The 21,304-nt window shown below is 41.7% G+C and overlaps 1 pseudogene; it reads left to right on the top strand.

Moving 5' to 3' along the window:
* The first annotated feature begins 3,882 nt into the window (after positions 1-3,882).
* The window catches only part of LOC143389184 (E3 ubiquitin-protein ligase RNF213-like), a 35,500-nt pseudogene continuing 18,078 nt past the window's right edge, over positions 3,883-21,304 (top strand).

The raw sequence follows: 21,304 nt of genomic DNA, 5'->3' as shown, positions 1-21,304 counted from the left end.
AGTGTCAATTACAGAATAGAATAAATAATGTCAAGAGAATCAAAAAAACTTATCAGAAAAATCACAATCAAATTAAGATTTTATAGATGAGGAAGAAATTTTGGAAAAGAGTGGCAGAAAAGACATTCCACTGAGAGGGAAAAGCAACCATAAAAGCCTCTGGAGAGGATGAATAAGGATAGGTGTCAGGGAATAAAGTCAGCATACCTGCAATCAAGAGCTGCCAGAAATTGTGGCATTGAGGAGGCCGAAGAATACAGTAGGCATCCCAGTCAGGATGCATTGATCGAGTCCTTGAAGCAGGGTGATTATATGATGAGAATGAAGTGTTCCTACAGGATAAGGGAAAATATTAGTGGTTGACATGGAATTCACATGAAATTGAAATTATACAATGTCAGGATTTACAGGATTGCTTGGATCTATGTAAAAAGCCACAAAACATAGTTCCTATTGGTGACATTAGGTTCATTGGTACTAGTTTCTACATAGACTCTGTTATTCTCTGAGGGCACAACTCATATATTGTGCAATGTACATAGAGCTGGGAATTGGTTTCTATACTGGCATATAAAACAAAGCTAATGAAATATATAAGAACTTGTGTTATATTCATATTAGAACTCTCAATGTTGCTGGGCTATTGGTGGAGAGTCACAGAAAATGAGATATATCAATGTCAAGATAAGCAGGTTAGTGTGACCCTATGTGGAGAGCCATATACCTGGCATTTTATGTTGGCAAGACTGCCAATGTTCCTGAATTGGTTCAAAAGTTTTGTCATTCCATAAAATTTTTAATGCTGACCATAACTTTCTTCTAGTTTTACTCTTATTAAAGTTTACAAATTTATAATACCGTAAACTCTTCAACATCTATGATTATACCATACATTTATTTCTTGCATTTCTCTTCCTTTGCGAATGCGTGTATGCATGTGCCTGCACACCTCTCACTTTCTCAGGGCTGGGAATTGAACCCAAGGTCTCACACATGCTGGACAAGCCTTCTACCACTGAGTTACACATCCAACCTGGGGTTGTGACTCAGCTAGGTGAAGCGCTTGCTTCGCACATGTGAGCCACTGGCTCAGCACCACATAAAAATAAATAATAAAATAAAGGTATAAAATTTTTTTTGAAGTAGAGTCTACCTAAAATTCCCTGACCTTGAACTTGAACTTGCAATACACCTTCCTCAGCCTCTTGATAACTGGGATTATAGAAATGCATCCCCATATATTGCCTGTGTCTAATTTAAAAAAAAATTAAATTTGCTTTAATTAGTTAAATTTGTCTAACTTTTAAACCAATTCTTTTACTTTGAAAAATTAACGTGTGAAATTATACGAAAATAAACTACATACTCACTTATATTGATTTATATAGATAAGCACCCATACCTCGCTAAGAGCTCCCTGTAGTGAAAGTTGAGTTTTCTGCTTGACTTGGCGGGTGGGTTCCTAGTAAGTGGCAGGCCTCTGAGCCAAGCTCCTTGATGGGAGACTCTGCCAACGGGTGTTGCAGCCAACCACAGACACTATTGCAGGGTTCCAGGCTTCTGAATTCAGACAATGCAACCTACTCCCAGCAGCCCACAACAATTCTCCAAGGGAGGGCCCTCAGCTAGGGGTTTATATACCTCTTGGGTCAACCCTATTGGTTCACATTTATGCTAATAAGGATTTGGAAAAAGTAGCAACCCTATTGGTCCAAATTTAGGAATTGCTCCTGCCACCAGCCCCTTGAGTAAGGGCAGAGCACTTGCGCTTGTCCTTTAGCAAGTCCACCAGTCCACGCGATCTCCAGAATATGGGAGGAGGAGGAGGAACTGCCACCGCTCGACTCACCTCCGCCAGGAAGCTGCAGGAGCGCAAGAACTAATGGCGCTCCCAAAGAGCAGGAGACAAAGCCGCTGCTGCAGCTTGAGCTTTGAAGACAGCTAGAGGTGTAGGAACCGCTGCTGTGCGGGAGCCAATGCTGCCGCCAGAGCATGGAAGCCGCTGCCCCTGCCGGACCACCAGAGTGGCTGGAGTGCAGGAGCCCTTGACTTAGCTAAAACGCAGGAGCCAAAGCCGCTCCCAAATCATGGGAGGAGGAGCCACTGCTTCCGCTGCCACCGCTGCTGCTGCTGCCGCCTCCACACCAGAGCATGAAAGCATCGGGTTCATGGGAGCCTCTGGAGTGCAGGAGCCAACGCTGCCGCCACCCAGGGAGAGCCAGAACCGCTGGAGTATAGGAGGCAGTGACACTGCCATGAGAGCGCGGAATCTAACGCTACAGAGGTGATGGCGTCCAGAACTCAGTAGCCACCAACACTGCCAATAGAGCACTGCTGCTGCTGGAGTGTAGGAGCCAAAGCTGTTGCAGCTGGGATGCAGGACCTGCTGCCACCAGAGCTCAGAGCCGCCAACTATGGGACCCAAGCCAAAGGAGGTAGGTACTGGGAGCCCCACAGGGAGGGTGCAGGCGCCTTGGGTTGGAGGATAGCGGCTTCTGGAGAGGTACACTTTGGCGACAGGAGTTGCCACATTAGAGGTGGGCTCACCTAGGATGGGCATCTTCTGCAATGTAGGAAGTGTGTCCTGTTAGTTTGGGGTCTTGGGCTAGAAGTAAGGGTACCTCTGGTGTCTTTAAGCTGTGTGCAGGGGCGGATGCTTCAGAGGGGGACATTACCTTGAGGCATCTGAGTGAGACCCCATTTTGAGGAGGTACAGGTATCAGTGAGGAGATCTTAAAGGAAAGACAAGATCCTGTGGATAGGCCTAGTGTGGGGGGTTGTTGATGTGGAAAGGGGATGCCTAAGGTGGTTCAGCCTTCAACAAAGGGGAGAGGTTCAGTTTGGGACCATAAAGACTTCCTTCCATACTCCAACGTTCTTATTCCTGGGGGACAACTCTAGGAGCCAGGAGGCCCCTCACTGAGGGTTCCAGGTCAGAGTGTGTGGACTGCTTCTTTGGTATGTAGGTTCTCCTCACACCTTGCTTTCTATGACAGGAAGATAACAGGTTTCTGTTGTCCCACTGCCTTTTCACTCTCCCTTGGGCCAGACTGGAGTTTAGCCTGCCTCTGGATTCATAGCTAGCCACCTTCCAGGTCCCTGTAGAGGTTGGGAATGTTTATAGTTGTGGAGACTAAGGAGAGACTTTGCATGTCTGGACTGTGAGTGTGGGTAAACAAATATGGCTGTATGTGCATGAGGATATGTGTCTGGAATATGCATATATGATAATGAATGTGCATCTGTTTGGAGATGTCCAACTGTATACCTAAGTATTGTGTGTATGCGTATCTGTGTGCATGAACTGTTTTTGTGAGTCTGTATTTGTGTGATGCATAAGTTTGTGGGAATGAGTAAGGCTATGATTGTGTGCTTGTGTGGTGTGTGTGTATTACCCTTCCCTTGTTGCACCCCGTCACTCAGCCTGGCACCTTGTTGCAGCTATGTTTGCATCTTGGGAGTTGGCAGCCCAAGAAAATGGGAATACAAAATAAAGGACACAGAATAGAGAAATGGAAAAAAAGGCACAGGGCAGAGTGTGGGGTAAAGGTGTGAACATAAAGAGCCTGAGCATGCAGGGGAATCAGGGGCATAGGAAGTGACTCTTCTCAGCCCTGAGTGCTTCCATTTGGGCAGGTGCTGCAGCCACTGCCCAGAGGCAGCATATGACATGGGGCCACAGGTGCCTGTTGTTAGAGAACTCTGAGAGCTGGGAGTGTGCACCTAGGGGCAAGTTGGTACCATCCTGGATCCTGAGTTCTTCATTGGTTTGCAAAGGTGGTAGCAGCGTTCCTGGGAAGATGGGCCATGAACAGAGGTGTGACTTGGAGCAGGGACTGGAGAACCTAAGGACAGTGGCTTCCTGAACACAACCAAGATATGATGGACCACATGATCTCAGGATTTTGGAGCAGTATGGAGGACCAGTGTGCAAAGTCTACCTGGAGCTCAGGTGCCAGGTAAAGACTACACTCACTGTCTGATGCTCAGTCAATCTAGTGGCAGTAGTGGATGACATGGTTCCTTGGTTTAGCTCCTTGCTAAAGGAGGAAAATATTTTTGTGTTAGTAGGAAATGTTTTTGCTAGAGGCATTAAAAGAAGGAACTGTGGAGAGAACAAAAGAGGTTGTTCTCTCAGTTTGGTGCTGGGGTCTGGCAGAAGAGGAACTTCTGTAAAATCCTAAAATATAATTCTCTGAACTAAGCCTCATGATTATTGACCTTTAGAGGTTTTACATTATGTCTTCTAGAATCAAGATCTTCTTAGAGGCCACACAAACACTATCTTTCTCAATTCCTTTTGCTAGATTAAATTTGAAAAATTTACTGAATGTATATGGATTAATCTTTGACATATACTTTAACTGAAAGATTGACACATTATGTAAAACTAACCCCCATTAGGACATTTTTACTAATTTTCAGAAAGCATATAACATGTAGACAGTAACTTCCATCTATTAAATTGTTCGTGAATGTTTTTAACCACTCACTCACAGGGCACATGCTGATTAAGGATCTGCATTCTAGTATTGCTTCTCCCAGGAATTTATTGAACATATACTTATTGGGTTCCAAAATAACTAGAGTTTGTGGTAGGTGGTAAATAGCAATACAACCAAAAAAAAAAAAACATTTAACTAATGTAATCTTTACATTGTATGTTTACTTACATGGGCAGGGGGCACAGGACCATACTTCTCACTCATGTTCAAAGCTGTACAACTAGGGTACATAAAACTCTGAATCTTTAAAAAGTAAGTCCAGGTATTTCAGAAATTTATATTAATGAGTAACATGAGATGCTAATTACATGTTGTCTGAATAGATAATCTACAGTTTTTTTCTTCAAGGGAAACTAGAGACCTCTCACTAAAGAAACAATTTTGCTAGTCCCAAATTCAAAATATAACCAAATAATAGAAACTTTTCACTTATATAAAGAAGTATAGCATTCATCAAGATAACAAGTGGATATTTTTACATATGGGATTTATAATGACTTTTAAATTTGGAAGAAAAATGAAACTAAGTAACATTTTTTTCTGCTAATTTTATCCATTTCTTCCACAAATACTTATTTAATACCTATGATGTGCCAAGCTTCACGCCAAGTAGCAAAGATAATAATCATGAACATACTAAAGTCTTGTCCTCAAAGAGACTAGATATAGTGAGAAAGCAACCCTGAAATATAGTCACAGAACAGTGTAATTTTCATAAAGGATATTTGACCCAGTTTCTTGAGGAGAGGAGATAAGAAAGTCTCAGAAACCAAAAAAGCATTTGAGGCAGGGGGTACAGGTAATGCAAAGTCTGGAGACAGAGTTCATGTATAATAAACACAACTAACAGCCTAAATTATATATGACAGATATTTGGATATGCTTGAAACTTCAAACACTATGTGATCTGTAAAGAGAGTTTTGTAAAATAGTTAAAAAATAAAATTTGATTTTAAAAATGCTGAATCCTCATTAAAGCCAGAAATGCCATAGGTTAATAAAAACTCCATCAAAAAAGGAAACTAATAGAAAAATGCTTAGTTTAGAAAATTATTACTTTCTATGCCTTCTGCAAAAATGGCTGTAATTTGTTGAGAGAGATAATAAATACTTAGTACATAATTTTAAAAGTTATAACCAGGAATGTTGTCATATCTAGATTGTACATCCTGCATTTTGTTTAATTTATTTTATATTGCAACAGTTTCAAATATTAGTTCAACATTGGAATGTGGGCAAACTTTCACAATGCCAGTGGTAGGAGGGTACCTAGGTATCTTTGTATTGCATGGGCACACACAGCCCCAAACACAGGAGAATGGGACCATGGTACTGAAGTAGCATTGCTAGAGGTATTTTGTGAATTTTGAAATACAGTCCCAACCTAAAACTGCTACAGCCACTAAGTTATTAAGTTCAATTCTGACATCCCACTTTGTGCATGTTCCATGTAATGATTTTATGAAGAAATGCTAATATATTACACTACAGCATTTCCTTTAAAATAGCATGATTTCAGTGTTAAGATTTGGACTGAAGGATTTATAATGGGCTCACTCAATGCCTGTACCTAGGAGAACAGAGTCCTTTAGTCCTTCAGATCTAAGTACTGGGACAGGCAGGCTACTTGTACATATGTTGGTGCACACAATGACACCAATGATGTAATTACATTTTAAATCTAAGCATTAAAATAATTGCAGAATTAAAATATCTATTATCCTAATATAAAAGGTTAATATTGCATAATCAAACTTAGGCTATAAAAGTTAGTACTTGGGATAAATGTGTATTTTTAAACTTTTGGAAATATATAATATTGGCAGTTTCTCACAACTCACTCATTGTAGATATTTGCATGAATATTAGACCATTTTAAAGTAATAATGTGTTAACATAATACTCAATATGATTTGTATTTATTTCCAAGTATTATGGCTAAGGAAGGAAGAAAGAAGAGATTAATCCCCATTGTAAAAATTGATTGTCTGTATAAATTGGCCCCTAAGGGGAATTTTCCAGATTGGTTTCCTTGTTACTTGACAAGATCCAGTCAAAATCACATTTGTCTCTTTGTCGTGTTACTTTAGCAGGGCAAGTTGAATGAAGGGAACAGGTGCCCATGCATATGAATCAGTGATCATGGCAAAGCACTTATTAGCTGTGGCAGGGCACAGGAAAGCATGAAGGCTTAGAGGGAGCAGAAGCACCAGGTTATTGATGAAGGTAATAACAAGGCTCTTGGGGCTGCATGCACCGAGGCACATTAGGATGTGTAGATACATTGATGGGGGATGAGAACATGAATAAATATGAAGCACAGCTTCTCACCTGGCAGATTTATTAAAAGTCCACTGCAGGAAGATGAACCATTTAAATATATTAAACACTCCAGGCTGCTAAGACAGAGTCGCTGTCACCAAGGTCATTGTTTGAGGAACTTCTGTTGTTGCTGTTTTTAATTCTCTTTCTCCTTTTGGAAATTTGAATTTGTTTTCACTCCAGCCACATCTGAATCTCAGCTCTGTGCACAGGATTGAAAAAGCAAAGAAGCACAGCCTTTCTGCATGAGCTCAGTTAGCCTCTAATTTCTGGGACTTGCTGATCAACTTGTAAGTCAACATGGAGCCTGCAGTTAGATGAGCTTACTGTCTTTTAAATATTAATTTGCTTGTCCATTTGTTCTGAGTCCTCTGTACCTAGCTTCACTGAGCTCAAACCCTTGCCACAGAATTGTATTGGGGGTACTGAGCCTTGAATGGCTCTGTGTGAAAGGAAGACACAGAAGCAAAAATCCAGGCTTAACCAATATAATATGGAGGAAGAATATGCAATTTTATATTACCCTGATATCATTAATTTAGGAGATAGATAATCTGAAAAAAATAATTCTACATTTGCTGGAGTACAAAAAGCTCTAAATTGATATAGGCAACTCTCAATAATTTTGCTTCAGGGTTAAACCTCTTCCTTCTAAGGAAAGATCACTGCATGATTCAATATTTTAAATCCTACTACAACATAATGACATTTTAGGGAGTGTTTGCAAATGCACACTAAGCTGCCACACTTAGAACAGTATTTTATTTTAGTATCTAAATCAGCATTCTGTAGAGGCCTAATCTTAAGTGTGACATTTTTCTTGCTGTCACCCATAGACTGGCATCAATATGATGACATAATTTGCATGAGGCCTCCTGGAACACTGGAAAAATTCCACAACCTTTTCACTAATAAGATAAAGAAGGAGGTGGTGAAGGGGAAGAAGATGGCAGCCAACATCATGCTGAGCCACATCTTCAACATCCCCAGACCTAGAATCCCATCAACCTGTGGAACTTCTTTACCCAGTTCCAGGTGCCTATGATTTATGAAGGGAAAGCACAGCCCTGGCATAACCTGGGCCTCAGAGAGGAAGAGGTATCAGTTTTCCCCCAATCATCAGTAGCTCTGGTGTGGGTGGTCAGGGTCCCCTGACCTATTAGAGGCATATCGAGACCCTGTGACTAAGTAGGGCAGGTGTAGAGGGGTCAGGAGGGCCTTTCCATCCCTTCATTTCTGCACCACCTCTTGGAAATTCTCTCCTTATCTCTCCTCCTGATAGCACCCATGAGCCTCATTCCCAGCACCAATTTTGCATTCTTTCTGGGCTTAAGCAGAGTTGAAAGAAAAGGTGGAGCCCATCCTTTCCCCTTCAGCCACACTGTGACTTGGGGACAGAGCTGGCATTCTCTCTCAGTTTGACATTGAGCTATCATGAGCATCCTGGGGCCTCCCAGACCCCCTCACTACATGCTTTGGGACTGAGCATCAATGTGCTCCTGCTGCTCCAAAAGCTCATGTGCTGGGAAGGTGGGAGGTAGGGCAGATGGGGTCTTCCCCAGAGCTCTCTGTCCTCAGGACATTGATCCCCTGCCAAAGGGGCCTTCCAGCCTCCAGGGCATGAACTCCATGGTCATGCCTCTTCTTTTCCCCCTGCCTCAGGTGAAGAAACACTTGTGGGAGTATTTTAAAAAGCAGATAAGACCATTTCTAAAAGAAAAAAGTGGGGACATCCTGCGTGAAGGCTGCCCTGTGTGGAGCACACTGAGAATGGGACTGATCAGTCTCTTCCTTGGGGAAGATACCAAGCTCTGCTTACCGGAGTGTGACCTGACCTCACAGTGCTCCATTCTCTGCCACAGTCCCTGCTCACCAGATGCCCTGCACAGCGACCTCCACCACATCCTGGTAACATCTGAGAGGTATCCCATGTTTTTTGGTTTTGTTTTGTTTTGTCAGAGATTTTGTAGACATTTATCATGATTTTTTTCTGATTATAGAGATAAGTGATAGTCAGAGAAAGGCTGAGTGCACACTGGGGAAAAATAAAACCACAGTCATGTCACTACTTGCTCCTGTCACTTTACTGGCATGTAAGTCATTGCTAGTGTTGATAAATTCTGTGTTCTCCTGAATACCCTGACTTCAAAAAGCTTCACAGGACCAGGCACCATGGCAGCACTGTCATCCCAGCTACTTGGGAGGCTGAGGCAGGAGAGTTGCTTGAGCCCAAGAGCTTAAGGCCAGCCTGGGCAACTTAGTGAAACCCCATCTGGAAAAATAAATGAATAATATAAAGTACATGATAGAAGTGCTCCTGGGAGGACCTTCCTCTTCACACTCAGCATGCCTTAGCACTGGGGCCCAGGCCTGCCTGCAGGTGTCACCTAGGGTCAGCTGCAGAACCCACAGGGATGCTATTCTTGCTGGCCCACCTGTGCTGGTGGAAACACACCGCCCCTGCTGTGTCAGCCGTGGCCTTTTATGTGGTAGGGGAGTCCTCTTCTGAGCTGCTGTGCTTGGAGGATCATGGTCTCTTCAGCTTCTGTTTGGTTTGAGCTTGGGTAACATCAGGTGGCCTCTCCTGAACTCTTAGCACCTGTGGGTTTCCTAAGCTTTAAAGACCCAGGCAGATGCTGTGCCCTGTATGAAAGAGAGACAGTGGTAAGGATACCTACCAACAGCTGTGTATGGGTGTGAGAGAAGAAAGAAGCATCAATTTCTGTGCCCATGAAACATACATCATGTGCCATTCCTTTTAAAAAGTGACTTTGTAGCTGGGCATGGTGACACATGCCTATAATTTCAGCGACTCAGGAGACTGAGGCAGGAGGATTATAAGTTTGAGCTTCAGCAACTTAGGGAGGCCCTATCTCAAAATAAAAAAGGTTGGAGATATAGCTTAGTGGTAGAAGGTTTCTGGGTTTAATTCAAGTTTAAAAACAAAAACATTTGTTTTGTGTTTAGGTCCACCATCGTCAGACTGCCTGGTTCAAACCCTAGGCTCTATGTGAATTCCTTAGTCAGAAACCAAGCACCTCAATACCTCAGCTGTATGGTGTGGGTGGAAATGACTCTAGTGGGTGTCTGTTGGCATTTGTGGTATCCTGGTGCACTGGGTTGGGGGCCAGGAACTTGTCCCCCTTGCCACCTTGTGCCTCCTGGTCTGGGACTCAGTCCAGGTGTGTATTATGCTCCCTCTGCTGGGTGCAAGTGACTTACCCTTCCCTCCTGGGACATCAGACCACGAGGCAGTTTGGACACAGCAATCCAAAGCTCACAGTAGGTCTTGGTTCCCTTCCAGATGCATTGTTGCAAGGGTCTTCGACTGGCTTGGCATCCTCACTGAACTACTATATGCAGCTGGCCCCTCCAAGAAAGGACTCTGTGAGCCAGTCTGAAAACAACTGAGCTGAGGAACCTCCTTCTCTCAGTTTCAGGAAGAATTGCTAAATGAGTAAGTTGTAAAACTGCATTAATGTAAATGCATATTGGAATGATATGTCAGCACTTTGCCACGAAGCTACATCACCAGTTCTTTAAATTTTTAATTTTTGAAGCTGGGCATGGTTGCCCATGCCTGTAATCCCAGGTACTCAGAGGTTGAGACCAGAGTTCAAAGCCAGCCTCAGCAAAAACAAGGCACTAGGCAACTCAGTGAGACCCTGTCTATAATATAATAATAAAAAAAAGGGCTGGGGATGTGGCTCAGTAGATGAGTGCCCCTGTGTCCAATCACCAGAACTGCTCCCCACCAAGAAAAAAAATATTTAATTTTTGAGATGGGTCTTGTTAAGTTGCCTGGCCTGCGCTTAACTCATGATCTTCCTGTCTCTGAAACAACTGGGATCACTGGCATGGCCAAAGTGCTATGCAGTCTTCCTCTTATGACTATATTAATGTGTGTTTACTCATTTGTATGACAGACATTTAGCAACTCTGTATATCCCAATACTCAGCCCTGAGTATCAAAATCTCCTGATCTCTGACCTTGCCTTTTAGCTGAAGTGGTGGGTGATGAGTGCATTTGGTAGGGCTGGAGCAAGCTTCTCCTTCTGCTAGCCATAAAGCTCAGGCCATAGAACTGGCCAGGAAAAGCAGAGGACTTCCACACTCTCTGCTCTCTGATTGTGAAGGCATTGCAGTGTCCCATGGGTGGGAAGCTCAGGCCTCCTGGAATGGATGTCTTGGGTGGGCAAGGGTACAGAGACAATGTCTTGCCCCCACCCCAGGTCTTAAAGGCACAAGTGTATCAAGGTATTGCTAGGCCCCCCTGGGTGGGATGGAGGGTGGGCTTGAACACCACTGCCCCCACTGAGAACTGTGCTTCAACAAGAGAAATCGGACTCCCAGATGCAAAACTCCAAACTAAATACTAAGCAATATGCATTCCACCAATTTAAAAAGCCAGAATAAGGCCAGGGCTGGGGCTGGGGCTTAGTGATAGAGCTCTTATCTAGCTTGGCCAAGGCAATGGGTTCCATCCCCAGCACCACCAAAAAGATAAAAGTTAGAGCAAGAGTCACAGAGGACTAGAGAACAAAGGGACCAAGTAGGACTAAACCCCAGGGTAGAGAATCCAATCCAATCCCACACAAGGGCCTGAGAGAAGGAGCCAGCAGATCCAGATCTATAGCTCTGTGGAGCTCTGTGCCTCCTCTTCAGTGACTGTAAAACAATTGGCAGGAGAATGAATATGGTACAGATGTTGGGGAAAAAGCTGGAGGCCCAGATGGCACCCAGGGGCTCTGGAACCCTGCATGCCAGGACACATACCCTTCTCAGGTATGCCCATGAGCACATGCAACAAGACAGGCTGCATTCTGAGCTGAACCACTCTCAGTACCCTGAAGGTGCTGCTGTCCAAGAGTGCAGGCCCCTAACTACAGCTGAGCAGAAGGCTCTCTGAAAACTTCTTACATGCCTTGATGTGTTAACAGCATGCTTCTAAATAAGGTCATCTTGGAGTGAGGAAAGATTCTTCAGAGAAGACTTGGAAAGCACAACTACATAAAAAGAAAAAAATCAAAGGGAGCTGGGCTGTGCTCAGTGACAGAGGTCTGCCTGGCATGGGCGAGGCCCTGGTTTGTCTCCCCAACACCACAAAAAAAAACTTTTTTAAATCCAATTTAAGTACAAAACTTAAAATAAGCCTGAATTAAACATGAAAACATCACTGTATTCACACACAGATAATTTCCATGTGTGGAATAACCTGTCCCCTTGCCCACTCCATCCACTGGGATTCAGTGCCATCATTAGGGATCAAGGTAGTGAGCTCAATTGTTCCCATCTCTCATCTAGTTTTGGAACCTTTTGAAATAAAAGCCAAATGGAAATGTTTTTTTTTTTTTAATTCATTTTTTTTTTAGTGTCAGGGATTGAAACCAGGGGTGCTCAAACAAGGAGCCACATCCTTAGTCCATTTTTAATGTTGTTTTTTTTTTTTTTGAGACAGGGCCTCACTAAATTGCTGAGGGTGGCCTTGAACTTTTGATCCCCCACCTCAGCCTTCTGAGTTGCTGGGATCACAGGTGTGCCATGCATTTGGCTATTTTGTTCAGTTTTCATTTGATTCACTCCGTATGTCTGTTTCCATGATGCATTGATATCTACTTTAAAATCTTAGAATTCTGGACCTTCCCAGCCTTGCTTTTCCTTGTCTTGAGTCTGTTCAGTGCTCTCACTGCTGCCCTGGTCTCTGTCCCAGTTTCTTCCTTCAAGAACCAGTTTCTTGACTTCATGGAGAGCAGGAAGCAGTTGATGTGTGTGGATGAGTATGTCTTTTGATCCTGGTTAAGTTTGCTGCCTCTGGGAAGCCTCCTTCCATATATGGAAAACTTCACAGAATACTTGAGTCTCATGCCTGCTTGAGTCCTGGACTGTTTTCTAGGGGCTCACAACACGCTGCAACGGCTTCAGAAAATCTCTAAGATTCAGAAGATGTCTTGGAGGTTTGTGGTTGGAAGTAGATTGTCAGGTCCTTGCTTAGCAAAAGCAGGTAACACGCTGAACATTGAATGCTTGTGGGTCTTCTGTCCTGAAGTGCAGATTGGGGGAAGTGCTAAGAATTGCTGAAATAAGAAGTCATTATTTCATAGGGTTAAAGTTTGACTTCCCCGAGTTTATTCTGGTTTACTATACAGAGCACAAAGGAACATAGCCGCTTATTAATTATGAGTCTTAGAAGGCTCTGTGAACATCACATGTGTCATAGTTGCTGTTTTTCCCTTGATGCTTTTTGGGGTAAAGAAAATGGTATAAGGGCTGGGATGTAGCTTAGTGGCAAAGCCCTGGGATTGATCCCCAGCCCCAGAAAAACAAAAGGCAATAAAAAGAACACCAACCAAAAAACATGAAAATGGTACAAATTTTACCAGTGGAAAATGAAGATTGGCTCTTGAGCCCTTGAAGTGTAATGTGCAGGGAGAACAAGACAAGTCCCTGTACCCTACTTTCTTCTAAGCATGAACACCTGTTTCCTGGTTGATACTTTCATATTTCCTTTTCTCTTCCTTGCCTTAGCATGTTGGGAAGGTTTTCAAAATGCTCATTTACCTCGTGAACAACTATAAGGTCATGTAAGTAGATCAGCCAATTGCTACAAGGCTCCTATGTTGTGTGAGCCACCTCCTGTCAAAGGGGGAAGGTGGTACACCAGCAAGTGCCCTAGTGTACTCTGCAGTTGTGAATCCAGCCATCCAGGTTTTAATTTCTTCTTTTTCTTAAAGGAAATGAATCAGGCTTTGGATGCAGCTCAGGGGTTGAGCGCTTGCCTAGCATGTGCAAGGCCTGGGTGCAGTCTACAGGACTAATAACAAACAAACAAAAAAGCCAATCATAGCTCTTGGGTGCTGAGATTTTGCTTAATTCCCACCCAACATTTTGGCCTTTGTGTTTTCATTTATTTTTAAATGATCATTTTCAGAATGAAAATGTATGTGCCCTGCATTTTTTTAAATGTTTGCTTCTGTGGTTTTTGTAAGTTGGGTGAGTTTAAAACAAAAATCAAAGGTTGCCTTGCAGAATCATTTACTCCTGCACCTGTGCATGACCTTTGCCACCTGGAAAAACAGCACAGGAAACACAGAACAGGAATTTGCACCAGGTGCCCAGGTGTTCATGGAGCCTCTCAGCACTGCTGATCTCCCTCCTCTGAGCCCCTGGGATGTCTGGACGTGGGGCACAGCACAGGGTCTCCCTGCATGACAAGTCTTTGTGACTTTGCAGGGTTCTTTCTTGTATCACCAGGCTGTCAGTTAGTAAATATAATACCCGTTCACACCAGGTGGAAAGAATTCCATACACAGTGCACTCTCTTCTAGCACCCTCCCTCCCTCCCTCCTATATCTCTCTGATTTTTTTCTTAAGTTATGTTTAAATTATTAGAAAGAGTCACTCTTTGCTATTTTTTCGAATAAGGGAATGTATTTGAAAATATTTAACTTGGTTTTTATAGAGTTCCAACTGCTAAGCAAAGTCAAAAGGACTGTGTTCCCTTATTATCACAGTCACAGCTTTAAGGCTTATTGTTATGATAGCCTGGAGGAGATCAAGTAAATGCCTTACTTGTGGTCATTTATTTTATTTTAAATAATTAATTTATTTGCAGTACTGGGGATTGAACCCAGAGGCTCTCTACCACTGAGCCACACTCTAGCCCTTTTTGTTTCTCATTTTGAGACAAGGTCTTGCTAATTTGCTAAGGCTAACCTTGAATTGGGCCATTCTCCTGCCTCAGCCTCCTTAGGAGCTGTGAGTACAGGTATACTTGTACATCTTAAAAATGAGAAGGGACTGGTAATTGATAATTGGTATTGTTTTCTCATTTCCCAATGACTTCAATGATCTCTCTAGACTCCTGGTGGTGGTAAGACTCTTCAGAAGACCTCATGAGAATCCTCCTGACTTTGGTCTTGAAGCTCCATGAAGCTGTCTGCAGGATCACCAAACACCTGAGGTTTTATGAGATCCCTGCCTCATCTTCTGAATTCATTTTCAGAATCATTGGACTTAGACCTCCAGTGGTGAGTGGGATTTATGGACCAAATGTTATACCCAGGAGAGGTCTGAGATTCCACGCAGGCTGATTTGGAAGGGAATTGGGGTATTTGGGGAAGCCTGGATGAGACAGAGTGGTCAAGTCAGCTGTCATGTATTTATTTGGCACCTCCTAGATGCTGGGTTCTGTTTTGTGTAGACTACACACTTCACTCTTAGCCTCATGAAAAAACATGACCCATTCCTTGTCCTTAATTCTATTGTTCACAGAACACTAGGGCCTGTTTCCCCCTAAAAAAGCACATATCTATGCCTCATCTTCCCCACCAGAACCTTTCTCTTCATGTCGCAACACAACATGGCAGCAGAGCCCGTGTCCTGCCGCACTGCTCAGGCCCCTGTGCCCCTCAGCCTGCAGTCATCCTCGCCCTCATGCCCCAGAGGGAACCTGACTTGATTTCTGCCTCTGAAGATGCATTGTCCTTGGCCTTCACACTCATTTCTCTCAGCTGTGTCTAGGGCAGCATTCCTGCTGCTGAGTGGAGAGCTCTATGTTGCTCTGGAGCTTCTCAACTGTGGGTACTGAGTTTCTGCTGTGGGTGATGCAGAGTAACATCTTGGGGTGACTCTCTTTTTAAACTTTTTCCACTTCAGAACTGTGACATAGGAATGGAGATGGTTAAGTCTATGTTTTCACCTTATTCCTTTCAGACTTTATTCTTTAAAATACCACCCATAAACTCTATTTTTTTATGCCAGGGTTGAACCCTGGGGTGCTTAACCACTGGCCACATTCCCAGCCATTTTTTTTATTTGATTTAGAGACAAGGTCTTACTGAGTTGCTTAGAGCCATACTAAGTTTCTGAGGCTGGCTTTGAACTTAGGATCCTCCTGCCTTGGCCTTCTGAGTGACTGGGATTATAGGCACTAAGAATGATTGTTGATAAGGTGTCTGCTTTCTCCAGGTGGTACTATTTTATCCATCCCAGGTTGGTGCCAGTTTCCAATAGATGGTGCTTTGGAAGTTTGTCGATTATTTAGGATTTTCTTTTCTGCAGAAGGAAATGTCTTCATTCGTTGTTTGGGGTCCCAGATCTGTGGTCTCAAATGCTCTCCTTGGGCTATAAAAACAAAATTTGCAGAACTAAAATTGACCAAAACAGAAACATGTTAGGGCATGTGGGAGCCTCTTGTCAGGTCCGGTGGTCATCTGGGAGGCTGCCATGAGGATCAGAGCACAGTTCAGGGTTGTTCCTGCAGTTCATTTATTGACCACCTCTATACAGCCCTGGATGACACCAGGATGGGTGAGTATGGGTCTAGGGCCACTTTTGGAGTTGGTGAAATGCCTGAGGCCTAGCACAAGGGAAATGCATGCCCCACTGAGGCATCCAGATTGTCCTGGAAGGTGCTGTGCTGTTCAATAAAATTGTGCAAGGGCCTTTGTTTCAGTTTCTCTTGAGACCCCTCAGTGCTCTCCTGCCCTGCTCTCCCCTGTGCCATGTGTTCTAGTTACCCTGCCTGGAGCCTTGTTGTTGGTATGTCTCCCCAGCTCCTTGTGTTTCTCCATCTTGGCACTTAATGTGGCTGAGGACCATGCTCTTCCTGCTGTCTGAATGGGTCATCTCTTCCACTCTGGTTGGTTCCTTACCAGGAATGGCATCTGCTTGGTCACCTCATCAGTTTGCCCCATATGGAGGCCCCAGGGTGGTTCTGTGAGCCTCAAGGGGGGCAGGAATTGACAGACCCAGGTTTTGTGGGTTCTGTAAAAGCACAAGTTGTGCAGCCCTCAGGGGCTCAGGAGAGGCCTCTCTAAAGAGAGGCCTGAACTGGTGTTACATGTGGTCCCTGGCAGATACCTCTGGAGTACAAAGAGGGGCTGAGGGAGGGTCAGAGGCCTTGAGCCCCCAAAGGGGGTGGTTCGTTTGTGTGGTGGTGGAGGAGAGGAGTAGAGAACGTGGCTGTCTGCACAGAGTTGCCAAGGGAAGAGGACTGGCTGGCCTTCAGGCCACATCCCTGAGGAAGAGGTGCCAGAAGTTTGCATGGCACCCTGGCTCAGGGTTCTCTGGAAGGTCTCTGCTTATGGGTCCATTCTTCTCAACTGTACTTGACTGTTGATCTGTTTTCCATCTCCAGGACTGGGCATGGCAGATCTCTGTCAGCTGGAGGTCTAGTCTTTGAGCTCTAGGGAGTTCTCATGAATTGGTTTATTGTGGTTTCCTTCTTGCTGGGTTCACATCAGCAGCTGCTAGGCCTCCTGAAATGGTTGTCTGATTCTCATAACATTTCTCCTGTTTAGGCTGTGCTTTCTGAGCCTTCTCCTCAATTTTCTTGTGCAGCCTGGGCATTGAACTCTTCATATCGGCTCTCACATATATTTAATTTGAAGGCACTCCTTTTTTCTTTTTTTTTCTTTTCCTTCTCCTTCTCCTTTTTTGTAACAGGTATTGATACCAAAACCCTCTGAACTCTGAACTCAAGTGCACTGAAACACCGAGCCACATCCCCAGCCCTATTTTATATTTTATTTATTTAGAAATAAAGAAATAAAAAAATAAAAGTAATAAAATATTTCTTTTTTATTGGTTCTTTTTAGTTATACATAGAAATAGAATATGCTGGCATAATTATAAAAGCATGGAAAATAATTTGTTCTAATTCAGTCCCCACTATTTTTCTTTACCTTAATTTCCTTCCACTTCCTGTTCCTTTCCCTCTACTGATCATTTTGCTATTTACTTAAGAGTCTTTTAAAATTAATATCGTGTGGATATACAGGATGATGAGATTCAGTGTGTACATTCATGGTATATTCACACAGGTATATAGGAAAGTTAAGTTGCATTCATTACACTGACTTTTCCTATCCCTTTCCTCCCCCCCTTATATTCATTCACTTTCATCTACTCTTCTGATCTTACTTTGATTATTTTTAATGTCCCCCTTATTTTGAATTAGTATCCACATGTCAGACATAATATTCAACCTTTAACTTTTGGGCTGTGGCTTATTTAACTTATGATAATCTCCATTTCCATCCATTAACCAAAAAAAAACATAAAATAATTTTTTATAATAATAAAGTAATTGTAACAGTCCATTCTGTACAATTACCACATTTTCTTTATTCCTTTGTCCAAGGGCACTGAGGTTGGCTCCATTGCTTATCTATTGTGAATTGAGCTGCTATAAACATTGATGTGGTTGAATCACTGTGGTATGCTGAATTTTTTGAGATTGCATTTTGTTGGTTCTTTTTAGTTACAAATGGCAGTAGAATACAATTTGATGTAATTGTATAAGCATGGATTATATCTTTTTTTGGTGGACTGAGTAATTTCTTTTTTATTATTATATTTATTTTTTATTTATTCTACTTAGTTGTACATGATAGCAGAATTTATTTCAATTTATCATACACAACTGGAACACAACATTTCAATTCTCTGGTTGTACATTGTGTAGAGACGCATCATTTGTGCAATCATATATGTACCTAGGGTAATGATGTCCATCTCATTCCACCATCTTTTCTACCCTCATAACCCCTACCCAACCTCCCCTTTGCCCAATCCAAAGATCTTTCATTCTTCCCATCCTCCCCCCATCATAGATCAGAATCCCCTAAAGGGAGAAAACATTCCACCTTTAGTTTTTTGGGATTGGCTTACTTTGCTTAGCATTATATTCTTAAACTCCATCCATTTACCTACAAATGTTACAATTTTACTCTCTTTTAATGCTGAGTAATATTTCATTGTGTGTGTGTGTATGTGTGTGTTTGTATGCATGTGTTTGTGTATACATGTATACCACAGCTTCTTTATTCACTCATCTTTTGATGGACCTCTAGGTTGGTTCCACAGTTTAGCTATTGTGACTTCAGATGCTGTAAACATCTGTGTGGCTACGTCACTATACTATGCTGATTCTAAGTCCTTTAGTATAGATTGAGGAATAGACTAGCTGGGTCAAATGGTGGTTACATTCCAAATTTTCAAAGAAATCTCCTTACTGCTTTCCAAAGTTGACACACCAATTTGCAGTCCCACCAGCAATGTATGAGTGTACCTTTTTCCCCACCTCCTCACCAATACTCATTATTGCTTGTATTCTTGATAACTGTCATTCTGATTGGGGTAAGATGAAATCTTAGAGTAGTTTTGATTTGCATTTTTCTAATTACTAAAGATGTTGAACAGTATATATATATATTTGTTGATTTATTGTATATCTTCTTCTGAGAAGTGTCTGTTCAGTTCCTTATCCCATTTATTGACTGGGTTGTTTAGTTTTTTTTTCTTTTTTTGGTATTGAGGTTTTTTAATTCTTTCTATATCCTGAAAATTAGCACTTTATCTGACATGTGTGGGAAAATTTTGCTCCCATACCTCACTGATTGTTTCTTTTGCTGAGAACAAGATTTTGAGTTTGAATCCATTTCATTCATTGATTCTTGATTTCATTTCTCATACCTTAAGGGTCTTGCTAAGAAATTCAGGGCCTAATCTGACATGATGAAGATTTGGACCTAATTTTTATTCTGTTAGGTACAGTGTCTCTGGTATAATTTCTAGGTCCTTTATCCACTATGTGTTGAGTTTTGTGCATGGTAAGAAATAGAAGTTTAATTTCATTTGCTACAGAGGATTTCCAGCATTCCCAGCACCATTTGTTGAAGAGGCTATCCTTTCTCCAGTGTATGTGTTTGGCACCTTTGTCTAGTATGAAAAACCTGTATTTGTATGGGTTGGTCTCTGTATCTTCTATTCTGTACCATTGGTGTACATATCTATTTTGGTGCCAATACTAAACTGTTTTGTTATTATTGTTCTGCAGTATAGTTTAAGGTCTGGTATAGTGATGCCCCCTGTTTCACTTTTCTTGCTAAGGATTGCTTTGGCTATTCTGGGTCTCTTATTTTTTCAAATGAATTTTATGATTATTTTTTTAGTTCTATGAAGAATTTTATTGGGATTTTAATAGAAAGTTCATTAAAACTGTGTAACAATTTGAGTAGTATGCCCTTTTGATTATATTAACTCTGCCTATCCAAGAGCATGGGAGACCTATCCATCTTCTAAGGTCTTTTACAATTTCCTTCTTTATTGTTCTGTAGTTTTCAGGTCTTTCACCTCTTTTGTTAGGTCAATTCCCAAGTATTTTATATTTTTGAGGCTATTTTGAATGGGGTAGTTTTTCTAATTTCTTTTTAAGTGGATTAATCTCTTATGTATAGAAATGCATTTGATTTATGGGTATTGATTTTATATTCTGAAACTTTGCTGAATTAATTTATTAGCTCTAGAAGTTTTCTGGTGGAATTTTTGGATCTTCTATATATAGAATCATGTTGTCAGCAAATAGTGATAGTTTACGTTCTTCTTTTCTTGTGCATCCCCTTTAATTTCCTGTTTTTCTGATTGTTCTGGCTAGAATTTTGAGGACTATGTTGAATAGATGTGGTAAAAGAGGGCATCCCTGTCCTGTTCCAGTTTTTAGAGGTAATGCTTTGAATTTTTTTTTTCATTTAAAATGATGCTGGCCTTGAGATTAACATACATAGCTTTTACAATGTTGAGGTCTGATCCTAATATTCCCAGTTTTTCTAGTGTTTTGAACATGAAGGTGTGCTCTATTTTGTCAAATGATTTTTCTGCATCTATTGAGATGATCATATGATTCTTGTCTTTAAGTCTATTGATGTGATGTATTACATTTACTGATTCCATAATGTTGAAACAACCTTAAATCCCTGGGGTGAACCCCATTTGATCGTGGTGTACTCTTTTTAATATGTTTTTGTATGTGATTGGCCAGGATTTTATTGAGAATTTTTGTGTCTGTTCATTAGAGATATTGGTCTGAAGTTTTCTTTCCTTAATGTGTCTTTGTCTGGTTTTGGTATTAGGGTGATGATAGCCTCCTAGAATGAGTTTGTAAGGGATTCCTCCATTTCTGAATAATTTGAAGAGTACTAGTATTAGTTCTTCTTAGAAAGTATTGTAGAACTCAACTGAAAATTCATCTGGTCCTGGGATTTTCTTTGTTGGTAGGCTGTTGATGATGTCTTCTATTTCCTTGATTGAAATTGATTTAAATTGTGTAACTCCTCCTGATTCAGATAGAATAGATCATATGTTTCTAGAAATTTGTTGATGTCATCGAGATCTTCTATTTTATTGGAGTATAAATTTCAAAACAGTTTCTAATAATCTTCTGTATTTTAGTAATATCCATCATGATATTTCCTTCTTCATCATGAATTTTAGTAATTTGAATTTTCTCACTCCTTCTTTTTGTTAGCCTGGCTAACAAAAAAACAACATTTTATTTTGTCAACTTTCTGAATTGTCTCTTTTGTTTTAATTTTATTGTTTTCTGATCTGATTTTAATTATTTCATGTCTTCTACTACTTTTGGTGTTGATTTGTTCTTCTTTTTAATGGCTTGTGATGTAATGTGAGGTCATATA

Source organism: Callospermophilus lateralis, unplaced genomic scaffold (assembly GCF_048772815.1).
Source record: "Callospermophilus lateralis isolate mCalLat2 unplaced genomic scaffold, mCalLat2.hap1 Scaffold_44, whole genome shotgun sequence".
Taxonomy (NCBI): Eukaryota; Metazoa; Chordata; class Mammalia; order Rodentia; family Sciuridae; genus Callospermophilus; species Callospermophilus lateralis.
The sequence above is the reverse complement of the archived record's forward strand: the minus strand, read 5'-3'. Positions and strand labels throughout refer to the sequence as shown.